We start from the raw sequence: 18,868 nt of genomic DNA, 5'->3' as shown, positions 1-18,868 counted from the left end.
CAGATGCTCAACCACTGAGCCACCCAGGTATCCCAAGAGTACTTTTAATCCCCATCACCTATTTCACTCATCCTCCCCCCACGTACCTCCCCTCTGATAACAGTAAGTTTGTTCTCTATAGTCTCTTTTTTTTTATTTGCCTCTTTTTCCCCCTTTGTTAATTTGTTCTGCTTCTTAAATTCCACATATGAGTGAAGATATGTGTCCTGAGGCAAGGGAAACAAAATTAAAAATAAACTATTGGGTCTACATCAAAATAAAAAGCTTCTGCACAGCAAGGAAAACAACCAATAAAACTAAACTGAAACCTACTGAATGGGAGAAGATATTTGCAAATGACATATCTGATAAAGGATTAGTATCCAAAATACATAAGGAACTTACACAACTCAACACAAAATAACCCAAATAATCTAATTAAAAATTGGGCAGAAGACAGGAATAAACTTTTCTCCAAAGAAAACATCCAGATGGCCAACAGACATGTGAAAAGATGCTCATCATCACTTACCATCAGGGAAATGCAAATCAAAGCCATAGTGAGTGAAACTCCTTTTTAAGTAAAATTTAACATTTTCAACATTGAAAAGCCATCTTAATCTATTGATTAAAAATGCATAATCCCCCAGACTACTACAATTTCACAGTTGCTTTAAAATGAATGTGTATTTTATTAATGAAACAACATCTACATATATCTGAAAAATAGTAGTATCTATATGTTTAAGACATATGAAAGTATTTAGATTTGGAAGCCTCATACTTATTTCACAGAATCCCAAAGATCTGTGGCCCATTGTTCTTAGAGACCAAACTAATCTACTTGTATTAATAGATGTAAAAAAAATTTGATATGATTCTGGAGTTAGTGGAATCAAATCTCTGAAGTCCATTGATGATTTACCACTGAAAGATTTTCTGTGTAGCCCTGAGTTCATAAATTGACTGCAAAGAGATTGGTATCTAGGGCCACTTGAGTGGCTCAGTTGATTAAGTGTCCAACTCTTGATTTTGGCTCAGGTCATGATCTCAGGGTTGTGAGATTGAGCCTTGTGTCAGGCTCTGTGCTGAGCATGGAGTCTGCATAAGATTCTCTCTCTCCCTCTCCCTCTCTCCCTTTTCCCCTCTCTTACAAAAAAGATTGGTATCTAGGCAATGAAATAAATAAATAAATGCATACATACATACATACATAATTTCACATATACAAATATTTCATGGTGGTCAAATATTAGTACTGTGATTATTTGAATTTTCATTTTTGTATATTTTCAGAAATTATTTTCTAAATACCCTACTTGACCACATGATAGGTATTTATAAATTCTTGTAGTATCATTTGGTCTTTGACACTTGTTCTCATCAAATCTTTCTTTAAAATATCTTATACTAGAGAATGGAAAGCCTTCTATAGAAAAGTCAGTAAAGGAAAATATTAGTTTTTTCCCTTGAAAGATAGAATGTCTGATTTTAAGCTAGTTCAACGTTGCAGTTGCATCCAGTATCAATGTTATTTATTTTACATTTCTTGGTATTATGTGTCTGATATATTTTCAGAGTAGTTTGAAAAGCAATTGCGTAGACTATGTAAGTATTCTTTCTCCTGAGTATTACCTGATACAAATGGATTATTCAATAAGACCATTTACCTGTGGACTTTAGTGGAACTTTTTGGAATCCATTTAGATCTACTAAATTTATTTCTGGCCTCCCAGCACCCAAAGAATGTAAGCTTAAAACTAGCCAAAAAAAAGCAATATCTGAAACTAAATCTGCTGATGTTGAATGGTGAATACTTACAGGATGAATGTAGCTAAACATATGAACCTATCTGAAACTAAAAGGACAATTCATAAAATGATGTTGGTACATTTGAATATTTACTTGGAAAGAAAAAGTTGGTTTCTTCCTCATACCATTAACAAAAATAAGTTCCAGAAGGATTAAATATTTAAATATGAAAAATGACATCATACAATTATTAAAGGAAAAATAGAAAAATAATTTTGAATTTTTGGAGAAGGTGAAGGATATTCTTAGCTTGGCCTTAAGGTTTTATACATTAAAGAGAAACTGAATCAGGCTGACCACATAGAAATCATCATCATCATCATCATTATTATCATTGGCATGACAATACTAAAACAAATTTTAAAAACATAATAAGTGAAGATGCCATGGAGTAGGAACATATCCTTATTATGTAAAGATATTTTTTTACAAATTAATAAAACAGATAAATACTTAAGTAGAGAAATGGACAAAAGTTTTCAATATGCAATTTTCAAAGGAGGAAATTCATGTGAAGTCCAATAAATAAGAGAAGATGGATAATTTTACAATAATTAGGGAAGTACAAATTAAAATGACAGTATGGTGGTATTTTTTCAGCTACCATACTGTCAAGGATGAAAAAGATGGCTAATAGCCAGAGTGGATGAAGATTCGAGGAAATAGTCTCCTATGCTGTTTAAATCTACTGACCTCCACCATCTAAATTGACTAAAGTTTCTGGAAAGCAAAGTTGGATTAAAATGTGTTTACTATTTTTTTTTATCCAAGAATTTGCTTCTAGGTAATTAGTCTAAAGAAATAATAATATAAGTATCTAAAGGGTGTTTTATTTCAGTGTTGTATGTAATGGCAAAACTAGCATGAACTCAAAAATCCATCCATACAGTAGAAAAAAATAGATATTTATTTTTAAAGGACAGACTAAATATGTAACAATGGATGATTGAATAAAGAAATTGTGATATATACATACAAAGGATTATTATTCAGCTTTTAAAAATGGAGATCCTTTTGGATGAGCTGGCAGGACATCATGCTAAGTGAAATGAACCAAATACAGATAGAAAAATATCGCACTATCTCACTGATACATGGAATCTAAAAAAAGTCAAATACCAGAGAGTAGAGTGGTGGTCACCATGGGTGGAGAGATGGAAGAAATGGAGAGATGTTGGTTAAAGGCTACAAAGTTGCAGTTATATAGGATGAGTTAGTTTAGAGACCTGATGTATGGCATGATGACTATAGCTGATGATACTATGTTAAAGGAGGCTAGAGATTGGCTAAGGTAGGTTTCAGGTGCTCTCATAGGTACCCAAAAAGGGAAACATTGTGGGGAGATTACATGTTAATTAGCTTGACTGTAGTGATCATTTCACTACGTATATGTATATCAAACTATCACATTGTGCACCTTAAATATATATAATTTTTATTAAAAAATAAAAGATTACAAAAATAGTTGTATGGAAGTGGTAAATCACCATATTGTACACTTGAAACTAATACTACATTGAACTTTAAGTTGAATTCAAATAAAAACTTTGAAAAAAGGGACGCCTGGGTGGCTCAGTGGTTGAGTGTCTGCCTTCAGCTCAGGGAGTGATCCCTGGTCTGGGGATGAGTCCTGCATTGGACTCCCTGCAGAGTGCCTGCTTCTCCTTCTGCCTATGTCTCTCCCTCTCTCTCTCTCTCTCTGTCTCTCATGAATAAATAAATAAAATCTTAAAAAAAAACTTTTAAAAAAGGACAGGCTATATTTATAGACATTGACATGGGCATCCTACCACAATCTAAATACTTTTTTTAAAGGCTATAGAATGGTATGTAGTGATCGAGCACATTTAGTTAACATGCATATTAAAGTTAGTAAGACTAACACCAGATAGGTAGCAGAGAGGTTTCTCTTGGAGGTGGGTAGGACTTTGTTTTCATTTGTTAAAAAATATTTTGTGTTTATTTTTTCCACAGTGAATTTGTGTTACTTTGAACCATGAAAAGACACTGAAGGTGTGCATTTTGAATAAAATTGAAAATTAAGGGTAAGTTTTCCATAAAGTACCAGAATTTTATATAGTCATCTCTGATCTCTTGGCATTTATTTAAATTACTGCAAATAACTAAGGTAGACAAGAAATCCTTGGCCTGAAGAGTCTTCACAGAGAATAAAAATGGGGAAGATAAAAAAAAAACCTATCTTATTTTAGCCCTTTTGAAAGACACTCATAGCTTTCTCCAGATCAGATTGGAGTGTCATACATAATACCTCAATGGTGGTCTTTTTTGGGGAAAGGATGTAATTTAATTCTTCCTTCCTCCCTCCCTCCCTACTCTCCACTTTTCCACTTCTTTTTTTGTACCCTGTTAAACAGTAGCATTATAACAAGAACAGATACTTGATACCTTCTTCTCAAGGACCTCTGGACAATACCTTATTTTGCATATTCACAGGCCCCAAATTAACCACCCACACCAACTTTAGTTTAAGGCTGCTGTAATGATAGCAGGCCTCACCCAAAATATTAGTGGGCAGAGCACTTTGGCAGGTTAGCTGCAGGGAAGATCTGTGAATAGCTGCCAGTAGAGAAAGGAGGTCACCAAAAAGGTTGGCTTTGCCAAGTCCCTCTGTCTTTCTTCCCTTCGCTTCTCAATGAGTAATCACAGTGCTGCTTTTGCTTGCAGATATAAGGTCTGTGCAGCTCTAAATCAGGGCTGTATATCAGAACTTTGGAAAGATTTTTATACATAAAAATGCCTGGGAAGTACCTCTAACAGATCTGGTTGGGTGGCCAAAATCTATTTCCTTTTTATATGTTCCTTCAGTCATTCTCATGGTCAGCTGGCATTGGATGTCATTGGAAACTATAGCTCACTGCATAAATCTGCAAATCTTTGAAGACCTGGGGGTTCAGTAGACCTTTATAGAGATGGCTTTCCGGACTCATTTTTATAAATTATCTTATGAAAATATGTTTTTGGTCTTTTCTATAATTAGCAGTGTGCTCCCTTCTCTGAACACTTATAGTTCTTGTATGTACTACATTACTCAGATGGTAACCCTAATCAGGCATTATGTCACTAATTCATGTATTTAACAAATACTTATTTAGCACCTACCACATTCCAGGCTCTATTATAGGGTTTGGTTAGTATTTACTGTTTCTGATTATGTGTTGTATTCATCTCTGTAGGTACTGTGTTCATCTCGAACCATTATAATAAGGAATTTACATGTCTGTCTGCCCAGCCCACTATTGCTGAGTTCAGGAATTGTGTCTTATTTATATTTGTGTTCCTAGTGCCTAAGCACCTTCCCTGGCATTTAGTTAGCACTCAGTGAATATTTGTTTATGCTCTTGTCCTTGAGGGAGTAGGGGAGAACACATGGTGTGTTCTGGGACTTACAGGTCAGTGGTGATTATTCTGGATGGTTAGTACATAGCAGGCATGGGAGGAAGTGGTGGGAGTTGAGGTTCAATGGGCAGGCAAGGCCTGACCATGTAGAGTCTTACATGCTATGCTGAGAAGTGTTGATTTTATACATAATGGTGTGTTCTATGGCCTGAATGTTTATGTCCCTGCCAAAGTGCATATGTTTAAAACCTAATGCCCAAAGTGGTCGTATTAAGAGGTGGAATCTGTGGGAGGTGATTAGGTCATGAGGGCAGAATTGTCATGAATGGGGTTAAATCCTTTATAAGAGAGACCCGAGAATGATCCCTTGCCTCATTCCACAAGTTGAAGAGACAATGAGAAGTCAGCAAATTGGAACAGGGGCTAGAACCCAACCATGCTGGCACTCTGATCTCAGACTTCCAGCCTCCAGGGCTGTGAAAAATAAATTTCTGTTGTTTATAAGCCACCCTGTCTATGGCATTTTGTTATGACCAGCCAAACAGACTAAGACAGTGAGTCACTCAAAATTTTATGCACAGAACAGGCATGATGGGAGTGTAGCTGGCAGGATGTTAGGAGAAGAGCCAGGAATCAGTCATGGTTGGCCAATTAGGATTTATTGCTATAATCTAGGTAATATAGGCCTAAACACAACCTTTGGTGGAGGAATAAGGAAGAGAGGATAAAACAATTCATGAGGCCTTTCCAGTGGTTTGATGGAGCTGGCTTGTATCAGTTTGTGAGAATTGATTCTGTACCTCTCTTTCCAATTCCATGATAGTGATGTCACATTAGTTCCTTAAAACTGGCCATGGTGGGGGTACTTACACTCTGAAAATTGGCAAACACTGCAAATCAGAGTTTTGTTTGTTTACTGGAAAGGTATTTTACCAACACATAACTGCATTTACCTTAGTTTGAATATCATTTCACCTAGAATGCCTTACCATGCCATGCCTGGTTAAGGTTCATCCTCTGTATGTTTTCATAGAATCCTACTCCATCCGCATTATAATACTCCACACTCTATATTTTAAAAATTGGTTTACTTGTTTGCATATCATGCTGGGTTATAAGCAGCAGTGTGTCTGCAATGTTCACAACTGTACCCATTCTTATCACATAAATAAGTGTTCAAAGATATTTAATAATTGTGTGAATGAATAATGTTTTATTCCAGTAGTTTGTGTAGCAGATACATTTCTGCAGCAATTCCAGAAGTAATGAATGTATATGGATCATACTTTTTACTCTTTAGGATAAATTGAGTGAATCAAAATTACAATGCAATTTTCAGAAAGCCACATATCCTCAGCTCTTAAAAGAGAATAGATAAAATAGGTAATTTCTCTGATCATAACATAAAAGAAATATTTTAAGAAATTATTTCTTGTTTTCTTTTAATTTTTCCTCCTTGCAGATATGAAGCCTGAAATTTTCTTTGCATTTTAAGTGTAGAATGAGAGGAAAGAGACTAAGCTAGCATTTTATAATAGCTAGGAAAATACCTTTTCAGCATTTTGATTTAAAGAAGAAACAAAAGGTAATAGGGAAAAAATTTAGACTTTCTTTAGCCTTTTCATGTTGTTGACATTATACTTGTCAAAACAGATATCTTCCTGTCCAGATTGATATGTATACTTACCTGTAAAACATATATAAGGTGTGTTATTAAAATAGTGTTTGAGAAAAATTGATAACATAGCTGTGTTCATTTTCTACTGCTGAATAACAAAAAGCCCCAAACTTAGTGGCTTAACCCAGTACACATTTATTGTTGAATCCAGTTTCTGTGGGCCAGAAATTTGGCAGTAGTTTAGCTGGGTGCTTCTGTCTTAAGGTTGAAGTCAATATACTGACCTGGGCTACGATCATCTGAAGACCTGAAAAGTGCTGGAGGATACACTTCCAAGATAGTTCACTTGCATGCCTGGCACATTAGTACTGGTTATTTTTAAATTTATTTATTTAATTCAAGTATAATCAATACACAGGGTTATATTAGTTGCAGGTGTACAGTATAGTGATTCAACAATTCTGTACATTACCCCTTCACTTATTCCCCCCCAACAAGGGCAACCACCAGTTTGTTCTCTATACTTAAGAGTCTGGTTATTTGTCTCTTTTTTTCTTTATTCATTTGTTTTGTTTCTTAAATTCCACATATAGGTGAAATCATATAGTATTTATCTTTCTCTGACTTATTTTACTTAGCATTATACCCTCTAGACCCATGCATGTTGTAGCAAATGGCAAGATTTCATTCTTGAATTATGGCTGAGTAATATTCCATTGTGTGTGTGTGTGTGTGTATCTATCTGTCTACCCACCACCTCTTATTTACCCATTCATCTATTGATGGACACTTAGGTTGCTTCCATATCTTGGCTATTATAAATAATGCTACAAAAATATATGATGGTGCATATATCTTTTTGAATTAGCGTTCTTGTTTTCTTTGAGTAAATACCCAGTAATGGAATTCAGCATCACGGGGTAATTATATTTTTAACTTTTTGAGGAATGTCCATACTGTTTTCTATAATGGCTGCACCAATTTGCATTTCCACCAGTAGTGCACTGAGGGTTCATTTTTTTCCACATCCTTGCCTACACTTGTTATTTCTTGTGTTTTTAATTTTAGCTTTTCTGACAGGTGTGAGGTGACATCTCAGTGTGATTTTGATTTACATTTCCCTGACGATTAGTGATTTTAAGCATTTTTTCCCATGTCGGTTGGCCATCTGGATGTCTTCTTTGGAAAAATGTCTATTCATATCTTCTCCTCATTCTTTAATTGGATTATTTGGAGGGTTTTGATGTTGGGTTGTATAAAGTTTTTATATATTTTGGGTATTAACCCCTTATTGAGGGTTTGCTAATATCTTCTCCCATTCAGTAGGTTGTAAGTTAGTGCTGGTTATTGTCAGTAGACTTCTCCATTGTGCTACATCAGTGTCTTTAAGACATGGCAACTGACTCTCTCCAGAGCAAGTGTTGTAAAAGAGTGAGCAAAGAGGAAGCCACAGTGTCTTTTATGACTCAGGAGTCATATGCCTTTTCGGGGGGGGGGGGGGCGGCGTACTCTATTCCTTGGAAGCAAGTCAGTAAGTATAGCCTGTACTCTAGAGAGACAATAATTAGACTGTACCCTTTGAATGAAATAGTATGAAAGAATTCGTGGACATATTTTAAAACTACCATTATAGCAAAATGCTTACATTGTAAATTCTGAGTGAAAAAAGTTAAATTCCAAATTATTTATTTAATTTGATCAAAATTGGATTAGAAAAATAGCAGAAAAAGGTTAAAGAAAATATGGAAAATATGGATAGATCAATAACCACATAAGAGGTCTTTGCAAAGAGAATCAAACACTTGTGACTAAGAAGGCAAAATAATTGAAATATGCAACTTTATAAATAGTTCTTGCAAATAAAATATTAAGTCACTTAGAACAGCAGTCAGGGAATGGGGAGTGAACAGCCTCTGGAGAAGACACCAAGGTGTCAAGACAGCAGCTTCAGACTGTGGAAAGATTGTAAAATGAAGGCAAATGTTACCCTGGCCGGACATCTGTCTGTGCTTTCTTAAGGGAAAAAGCCAGTTTCAGGGCAAGCCAACTGAGATTCTTCAGGAGAAAACCAGGTGAGTTCATTAGCATGGGGGAAGGACCCTGAGACTGGACAAAGGCTGGAATTCTGGTGTTAATGGCTTGCCATTAAAAAAGGTATCTTCCCTCCATGTTTGACCTGCCTTACCTACCTTAGCTTCACTGAATGGGCATTTATTGCATAATGTTTCCATCCTTTTTACTGACAAATTGAGTGTTTTCTGCTTTAACCACTTATGACTATGGTAATCATGTCCCTAGCTTCTCGAAGCTGGATATACCAGGTAAAAAGATGCAAGTATTGCAGGTGAAGGGAAAAGATAATTGTCCCAGGAGGACTCAAATAAAATTAGATACCACCTTCCTGAGGTGTAAATTGGATACCGATGGCACACTGGAGTAAAATGACTTAGGGACATTGGAAATCAGTGCTCCTCAACAGTCTAAACACACGTCCCAAACACAGACAGTGACACCTGGTGCTCTTTCTGACAAAATGTTTTGCAGCTTTGAACATTCAGTGTGAGTCTACTGTCAAGTCAGACAAAGAATGTGGCACATTTTTAACATATGCAGGATCATCTAAGCCCCCTTAGGGAAAAAAGAGAAAAAGAGTCTCCAGAAAGACAAGTTGAGTGGTATCTTTCCCAATATTGTTTGTATTGAAAAGTAACTTAGCAGTGTAGAAAGTGGCTATACCTCTTGGAATGTATGTAAAATGGAATGTATGTAAAATCCATCCCATTTTTTTCCTCAAGTGAACTGGTATTCTTAAAATATTTCCTTCCTAGATGCTGCAATAACGTATTTTAGTTCACTTTGTACCCTTCTGATGAAGCCAAGATGCCTTTAAGAATTGTCTACCCTCTATAACCATGGTTCCTTACCTTGTCAGTATTCCTCCAAATATGGTGTACTCTATCCTCTGCCTTTGGGCTTTGCCCCATCCTGCCATGTCTTTTGGTTCTCTCACCTGGCCAAAAACTTACCTCTTTAGAAAGTCTCCCAGGATTAACTCCTTCTCTCTTCCATCAGTGCCAAACCTAAAATCCTAAGTCTTACATCTTTAGTTGATGGTGTACTATTGGTAAATGGTTAGTTTTAACAATTTCCAAGCCATGCCTTTTCTATTGTTCAAAGTGGCAATATAATCAATGGGCCTGGATTCTGACCTCCCAGGATCAAATCCCAGGTCTACCACTCATTAGCTACATGACTTTGAGCAAGTTACTTACCTTGTCTCAGGTTTTTCAGCTGTAAAATGAGAATAATATTAGTGCCTAGCTTATAGAATTTTTGTGAATATTGGAACACAATATATATCAAATACTCAGAAAACATTCAGTAAATGTTCATTACTGGTAGTAAGATAAGCTATGTCAGCAGGACTAATACGTGTATAGGAAAAAACATAATTTTGTTGCAACCCAGATTTTAGTAGAAAAATGATGTTGGGCATGTGGCTTAAGCTTTCTTCTTATTTTTTTTTAAAGATTTTATTTATTCATGAGAGACACAGAGAGAGAGGCAGAGACATAGGCAGAGAGAGAAGCAGGCTCCATGCAGGGGGCCCTATGTGGGGCTCAATTCCGGGACTCCAGGATCATGCCCTGAGACGAAGGCAGATGCTCAACGGCTGAGCCACCCAGGTATCCCATGAATCACTGATTCTTTACTTGAGACTTTATTATAATCCTGGAACCCTTTCAGTGACCTTGAAAATTTTCATGGGATTCTCAAGAAAATAAAACCCTCAAAATAAAATAAATTTTAATATAATTTAAAAAACCACTCTAGGGCAGAATACAGAGCCATTGGAAACAAAACAAAAGCATGCCATAACTTTGTAAGTCTGATACTCATTGTCCTTGGTATTGGCCAAATGTATTTTATGATTGTATCATTAATTGTACTCATAAACTTGACTTTGGTGTTGTTTTCTCTTTAAATCCATGCTTAGTTGTAATCTGGAAATTATAGTGCTTCATGTAAAAATGTTTCCTCATATACCAGAAATGAGAAGTCCAAGTGGTACCAAATAAATACACAGCATGCTGGACTTCCAAGGTGCAGATCCTTTTTGAATTAGCTTTCACTGCTTTGGTGGACTATGGAATGTCAGGGCAACCTGCCATAATGCAGCCAAAACAAAAACAACACATCAGCTGCCAAGCACACCCCGGTTGCAAAGGTGAACGATTCAGGCAGACGTCAGCATTTAATGAAGCCCGTTGTTCCCTATAAATTAACTGAATGCTATTAAATTTTGCTGATAGCAATGACTATTTTGACCATGAGCCCCTCCATTTATCAAGCTTGAAAGGAGAATTAGGATCTGGAGTGACACAGACAAGAAAACATAGGGGAAAAAAATCCCCTAAAGGAAGTAATCTTTTACGGCCTTGTAACATGTTGGCCTCAATATAGAGAGATACTGTTAGTGATCCACTCACTCAGTGCCCCAGGACAGGCTATATGAGTAGTTTTCGCAGTGTTAGGGCATAGAGTTAAAGGTGTAAATTATGGCTTAGACACTCACTACCAGCTGGCTTAACTCTTTTCAGAGGGAAGTGTTCCAGAAACAAGGCCTGGTATGCACTGTGAGCCCTGCAGATTTGACAAGGTAGAAACCACAAGAGGGGCTGGATTCACCCTTCTTGCCAATGAGATACTCCTATGATTGCTTTTATAGCTTCTCAATCCTTAGTCCCTTCATCTGTTGATAAAGTAGACACCCAGAAGTCCTTCACTTTTTGCTTGAAAAATAAGTACTAGGAGTAAAAATCTAAAGTAGAGCCATGCTTGATGAGAGAGCAGAGCAGCAGCAGGAAGAGGCCCACTGTGTTGATGTGGGTGTTCTTTTCCTCCTTGCTGCTGAGAAGTAAAGTCTAAGGACCAGGAAGAAGTGAGGATGGCAGGGAGGTGGAGAATAGATCGTGGTCACAGATGAAAGTGGTGGGCTCCCAGACAAGCAGTGAATTTTGCGAGTTACTTCTCAAGGGTGTCCTTTTCAGTCCTTGGCCATGGTATACAACTAACTGTCCTATGTTTGAGCCCTTTGACAGCGCATTCTATTGGGCAGCTTCTTTCTGTGTGCTCATATTCTCCAAATCACTGGTGTGTTGGCTGTGTCAGTCACACTACCATTGTAGCTACAGCCCCTGCTGATACCATCTAGCCTGTGGCCCACAGTTGGCTAAAATCATCCAGCTTTCAAAAGTAGCTCATTTTGTTAAACAGAAAAAGAGTATTTCTGAACTCGGGCATATATGTGCCATGTCCTCACGTATTTCTTATCTTTTCAAATAGAGAACACCTAGTCTGAGCTTTGTTGATGCTTCAGGTATGAGGAGAGCAATGAGGAAAGACAGGGATGGATAGTGGCTTATCCTTGTAGGGAAAGATTGCTTCTCTTCAGCCTTCTCCAGCCTAATAACTTAGTAAATGCATTTCTGCACAGCTTTTCCTCGACCTTGAGAATTTTGGTTCTTTTCCTTCAGTTGCTTTTGGGGAAACTGATTCTACCCTTGGCACTAGAGGTGAGATCTCTCATGTAGGACTGGACTCTTCAGAGTAATTCCATTCCTTGGCCATAGATACTGGTTCAGGGGTGGATTTGTGACACGGTACTATATATTCTTGCTAAGAAGCTTTCAGGCTCTTTAGAAATAGATTGATTCTCTCCCTGTCTTAAAGAGGATGTAACTCCGGAAGTCACTGGAGCTATTTTGAGACCACATAGGGGACACAGCCTGAGGATAATGTTGATACATAAAGGAAAGAATCTAGGACTTCCATCTCACTGCTGAACTGCTGAATCAAACATGCCCTGAAACCTGCGTACCCTAACACTGGACTTTCAAATTACATAAGCCTTTTGTTGTTTGAGCTATTTTAAATTGGCTTTGCTATTACTTGCAGCCTAATTCCTCTTAATAATACAGCGAGTGGAAATAGTATTTAGGGGTGTGGCTAAGTTAAGGTAAATTTCCACTGTGTGTTCAAATTAGTAGAGAAGAGTAGAGTGGGAGAATTCAGAGGTGTATGAAAGACACTGCAGAAAAAGAGTAAGTCTCTTGGACGTTAGAATTGATGTGCATATCTTCTTTTTTCTGTCTGGGTATAGGTTTCCCTGAAGGCTAAGCTTCTTCCAAAGCTGCCTATAATTGAGCAGATGCTCAATGACTATCAGATACAATGAAAGGAAACCAGTGCTATGCTGCGGAGAAAGCAAGCACACCTCCTCCATTCGCTTCTTAGTTAATTTAGTAGTGTCACAAGGAGGTCATATTTCCACAGTCCATCAGATCCTGAGTCATTTGGGCTTTTTGGTGAAGAGTAAATCTTTGGGATTATGGGTGATGACCCCTTGCAGGACACAGAAAACAGATAGTGCAATAGAGCAAAGGAAGGGCAGGCAGCACAAATTAAGCCTTCATTCTTGCTGCAGTTGCCTCCAAAATGTTTTGTCACTCTCTTGCCCTCTTTAATTCTTTTCTAAGCTCTACTGACCCTTGGATCTTTCAGTGTCGCTTGTACTATATACTCATTATTCCTGAATGAGTGTGTATCAGGGGGCTTTCACTTTCTGTAAAACCGGTCAAGAACAAATGACACACTGTTCACTCCTATAGGATGCTGATAGTACATACTTGCTGTCGTTAAGGTGACTGAATGTGTTTATCGTGGTCAGCTTACCCTTTATACCCTCTTGTTCTCAGCATGGGCCCATGAGAATTTTGCACATCACAAGGTAAGGCTAACAGTTGAAGTAGACTTGACTATTAACATACTCTACTTAGTATCTGCTTCTGAAATATATACTACATTAGGCCTCCAATTTATGTTGTAATGAGTGTAATCTATTTTGTGGAATCACCAGGTTAGAAGTAAGCAATAATTTTAAGACTTTTACTACATAGGTATCCAAAAAAATCCCTTTGTGGTTTGAATTTTTACTACATTTATTTCTATGTAAGACAAATGATTTACAGAATGTAATAAATAAAATTGTTAATGATTCATTTATCCTAACATTTATTTTGATTTCTTATGTTATATCCATAGCTATATACAAATGTATTAAAAATGATGTCAGACATGAAAGCTAACATTATTTCAATTAAATGAACTAAATCTTGAGTTTTCCAGCAGTGGCAAAAATTTAAAAATATCCTTTTTAATGAGATATCAAAATTTCTTTGATTTCAGATAATTATTTCTCACTTTTCATCATCTGAAGTAACATTATCATAGTAGTGAATTAGAAACCAGTATGGGCAGGAGAAATATTTAAATCCCACCCAATTTCCCACTGCATTTCTCTATCTGTGTCATAGATTCTGAGTATCCTCTATGTTTCCTTTGGTGGGTGATTTGAGGGAAATTTAGGTGACTATTTTGTCAGAGATTGGAATATTTGATGGGTAAGTTGATGCAAGGAGTTTAGGAGAAACTTTAATAGTAGTTGAAAATTATGATTTGTGTGCTAGATCTAATAATTTCATTCCTAATAAAGGATCACATTGCCACAGATGTCATTTTTCACATGCACCAATTGAGTATATAAAATTTGCAATCAGATCAGCAACGTGTCTTATTTACTTATTTATTTACTTAATCAAGCTCCTGGTCAGTTGGGGGAAATAACCTTACTCCATAGAACTTCTCCTTTAAGGGGTTCTGTGATATAGCAGTTTCCTTAGTTCATTAAGGAATTTGTTTGGCAATTATTACTGGAAAGCCTGGTAGGCAGAACAATTTATTTTTTTTAAAGATTTTATTTATTTATTCATGAGAGACACACACACACACAGAGGCAGAGACACAGGCAGAGGGAGAAGCAGGCTCCATGCAGGGAGCCCAATGCAGGACCCAATCCCGGGACCCCAGGATCACGCTCTGAGCTGAAGGCAGATGCTCAACCGCTGAGCCACCCAGGCGTCCCTAGATAGAACAATTTAAACCCAAGAGTAACTTAATTGAAAATTAACTTGAAATTAAGAAAAAATTTGTGGAATAATAATATAAATAAGTAGGGTTTCAAAAGAAAACATCCTTTTGGATATCTTTTTAAAATATTATTTAAAAAAAAATAGTATACTTCCAGCATTGACCAGTTCTAGGATAGTGAGAAATGACACGTCCAAACAGCCAAGCACCTGATAAGAAGAAATACTGTAAAAAATATTATGTTAAAGAAGAGAATTTTATTTAAATATAGATTAGGCTCTCCACTCTCCTTCCCACTCCCACCCCATATCTCACAACACCTTGCCCATCCAGGTCTTTAATCCAGTGGTGTTTCCTAAGTGACAGCCTGCCATCTTGTATCCTGTCATTGTCCCTGGAGCTCAGTTTAGTTTTGAGATGAAGCTGAGAGTTTAGAAATGTTGCCTTGGAGCTTAAGATGCTGGGAAATGTTATAGCTCACACATTCTTGCTACCATAATCCAAGAGTGAGTACTTGGAAAAACATGTGTCAGGCAGTATTCCTAATTGTTCGATAGCCAGTTGTTCTTGTCTGATTAATTCTTCCACTAATAAGAAATACCATCTGGCTCCTGTGGACAGAAGGATAGGGGAGATGTGGTAGAAAATGAAATATTTTGTAGATCACAATTTCTCCAAAGGAAAATCTGCCAGAGAATAGTAAAAAATTGCTTATTTGAATAGAAATATTGGAAATATTGGAACTATATTAAAAAGTTTTTGTTACTCACATTGCTGTTTTCTGTAGCTAGGCAGAAAAGTATACAAGGGACTTTAAAAAAAAAAGATTTTAATTATTCATTCATGAAAGATATACACACACACACACACACACAGAGAGAGAGAGAGAGAGAGAGAGAGAGAGAGGCAGAGACACAGGCAGAGGGACAAGCAAGCTCCATGCAGGGAGCCCAATGTGGGACTTGATCCCAGGACTCCAGGATCACACCCTGGGCCTAAGGCAGGCGCTCAACCACTGAACCATCCAGGTGTCCCTATATAAGGGACTTTAAAGTCATAGCCTTGATCAGACCCTAGGGGCAGCTACCATGAAAAGAAGCCCTAGAAAGATAAAGAATTGTGAGCTTCGGTGTCTTAGTAACTTTGAACTTACATAAGACCAGAGAAAGACAGGGAAGAGAAATATTTACTTTGAAAATAGATCTATATTTCTTTTTGAACACAAGAAATATCCAAGAAATTGGGACACAATTCAGCATGAATCCAGAGTAGAACTTATGTAGCTATCAGGGAGTTATAAAAATGTAGAACTTAATAGTTAAAGGCACATAGGGCTTAGGTGATATAAATGACTTGGAAGGCAGTAATTATTTTAAAAATAGGAAGGTTATGGTGAATGCCAGTTAGTGGTGTACAGATATTTGAACCATTTCTTGCAGAAAAGAGGTGGCTTCTGATAGCTGTGGTTGACAGTGACCTCTGTTAGTATATGATGGGAAGAGAAAGGGATCCCTGAACTCTGAGTGGGAAGGAAGCTAGATGTTGTATGAACTGAACATGCCTCTCTATTGAATTGCATGTGTAACTCTTTGTTCATGGTTGGGGCAGAGAAAACCTGCATTAAATGCAATATCCAGAAGAAGGTTGAGCCACAGGGCTTTGGTACAATAAATATTCATTAATTTAAGTACTCGTGACAGTTCCAGATTCTTCTGCTTTTGGGTACAAGTATAGTTTGATTTTACTTGTATGCACGTGATGCAAATATTAGTACATATGTTATTGGAGGAGACATGGAATGCAGTAGACACATTATACATGTCTGCCATCATGCAAGTGGAAGAAAAGGACTGACAAAGTCTGACCCAGAGACACTTCTGCCAGATTCTCAAGTCCAGACACAAAGGGCTTCAAAGGTTCTCAGGAAGATTACAGTGAGGAGACTCAGAGGGTATCAAGAGGCCACAGCCTCTATATCCCCAAGACCCAAATCAACAGTATCATCCACCCATACAGGTACTGAGGTCATTACAGGCATGACCTCTGACATTAGGAACTGGATATATTCGAGTAGTTAGCCACAAGCCCTTCAAACCTAAAAAAAAAATAGCTGAATGTTGAGTGGAGAGCTACTGGCAGTGGTGTACTGGAGCCAGGTCATGCTGGTTTGTGAGAGACAATTGTTAAAATTATTTAGCAATTTTATGAGCCAGTTATTAAACTGTAAATAGTTTAGAGTTGGCTATGCCCCCTCTTACCCAGAAAGCCAGTTGTTAAAGCTTATAAGCACACTGCTGGACACAAAGCTTCCTGAATATACAAAGACAAACCTAGGGGCACCTGGGTGGCTCAGTTGGTTAAGTGTCTGACTCTTGGTTTCAGCTCAGGTCATGATTTCAGGGTTGGGAGATGGAGCCCATGTCAGGCTCTGTGCCCAGTGCAGAGTCTGCTTGAGATTTTCTCTTTCTGTCTCCCTCTATCTCTCCCCTGCTCTCTCTCTCAAATAAAATAAATAAATAAATTCTTTAAAAAAACAACAAAATAAACCCCTAAGATGAACCTAGAATTGGAACTCTTCTTAGTTCTAACAATCGACCTGGTTTTCGGGAATCATTCGGTTTCTTAATCCTGTTCATACCTCAGAATGATCTAGCTTCCAGAGTACCTGATGGGCCATCATTTTTTTTTAATCTATACTGAGCATACCCATAGCTTTAGTTCTTCTGTATCCTTAATCAGTTTTTAGTTTTCTCTTAGTGGCATTCTTCTACTAGAGACCTTCACCTTAATTGCCCTCAGTCCTGGCATGGCCCTGAAGCCACAACACCCATGATATCTCAGAGAATTAAATTAGATTCTGTTCATTATCTGTATATATCTTGAAGAATATTTCTAATTGCAGTAGATGCTGCTGGTGCTCTCTCCATATCCTTTGGCACTCACCATTTTAGCATATGCCAACAACACCTACATAATACTTGCAGTTCTCTCCCTGAAGGCTATTTGTTCCTCAGGTCACAGATGGAACAGGGTGGAGGGGCTAGTAAGTTAATGCCCACAGTCATCTCCCACAAGTCTCCAGTGGGACTGGGCCCTGGTTGTTCAGAGATAACGTTTTTATGTTTTTATTCACACTGCCCCTATTGTCTTCCTTCCTGTCCACGTTCATTTTTCCTGTCCCCTGTGGGTGCTCCTGGGATCACCTCCTAAATAAACTACTTGCACATGCAGTCCTTGTCTCTGGATCTGGTTCTGAGGGAGACCCGACCTAAGATATTCATCACTGTCATTTTCATGCCATAACAAACTGGAAGACACTTAATGAGCCACATTCTGAAAAACACTTGAGTTCTAAAACCTGAATAAGACGATTCTTAGTTGGCAGATCACATACTAATAAATGTTCAGCTTGGTATCTACTTTATTTTTAATGCTGTGTGATAGCCAAACATTTTATAGTTGTGCTTGTTGTGTTTTCCCTTCACTATCATAAAAGTAATGCAAAAAGGACACATATATATTTGTTTTTAGTCCTGTGCTTTATTTTTAATTCTGTATAAATAAATACAAAATGACAAAAGTGTATGTTTACTAAACATTGCATATGATTGTATGACATTACAGAATGTGTCACAGTATTTCAGCTTGTAATTGTGTCCTTCAGTTGTTGCTACATAATTCTATAACTTTTGAGATACAGTTCATTTGGAAGCTGTAGCAGCCACCCTTTTGTGGAACCCCTGCATGCTTACACTTGCAAAAGTTTGTTTGGAGAGCTTCTGAGCCACACTGGCTGAAGTCTAGGGATATTTTTGGAAACATCTAAAACAGTAAAAGTAAAAGGGATGAAGAGGATTTTCTTTTTCACATTTGTAAAAGGCATGCAGTGATCTCAGAACACCATAACTATAGTTATTTCAAGTTTAAGCATTGGACTCAGTATGTTTATTTGTAAAAATTATTCAGTAGCACTGATTCTAAAACTTACTTTTTAGCCATGGAAGGTCAGTTGCCATGGCCTGACAACATTCAGTACTACTTCCAGGGTTTTGGAGTGGGGTTTTTTTGATCATTTTCTACAATACGAGGTCAATTGAAGTAGAAAAAGTGTGC

Source organism: Vulpes vulpes, chromosome X (genome assembly GCF_048418805.1).
Source record: "Vulpes vulpes isolate BD-2025 chromosome X, VulVul3, whole genome shotgun sequence".
Taxonomy (NCBI): Eukaryota; Metazoa; Chordata; class Mammalia; order Carnivora; family Canidae; genus Vulpes; species Vulpes vulpes.
The sequence above is the reverse complement of the archived record's forward strand: the minus strand, read 5'-3'. Positions refer to the sequence as shown.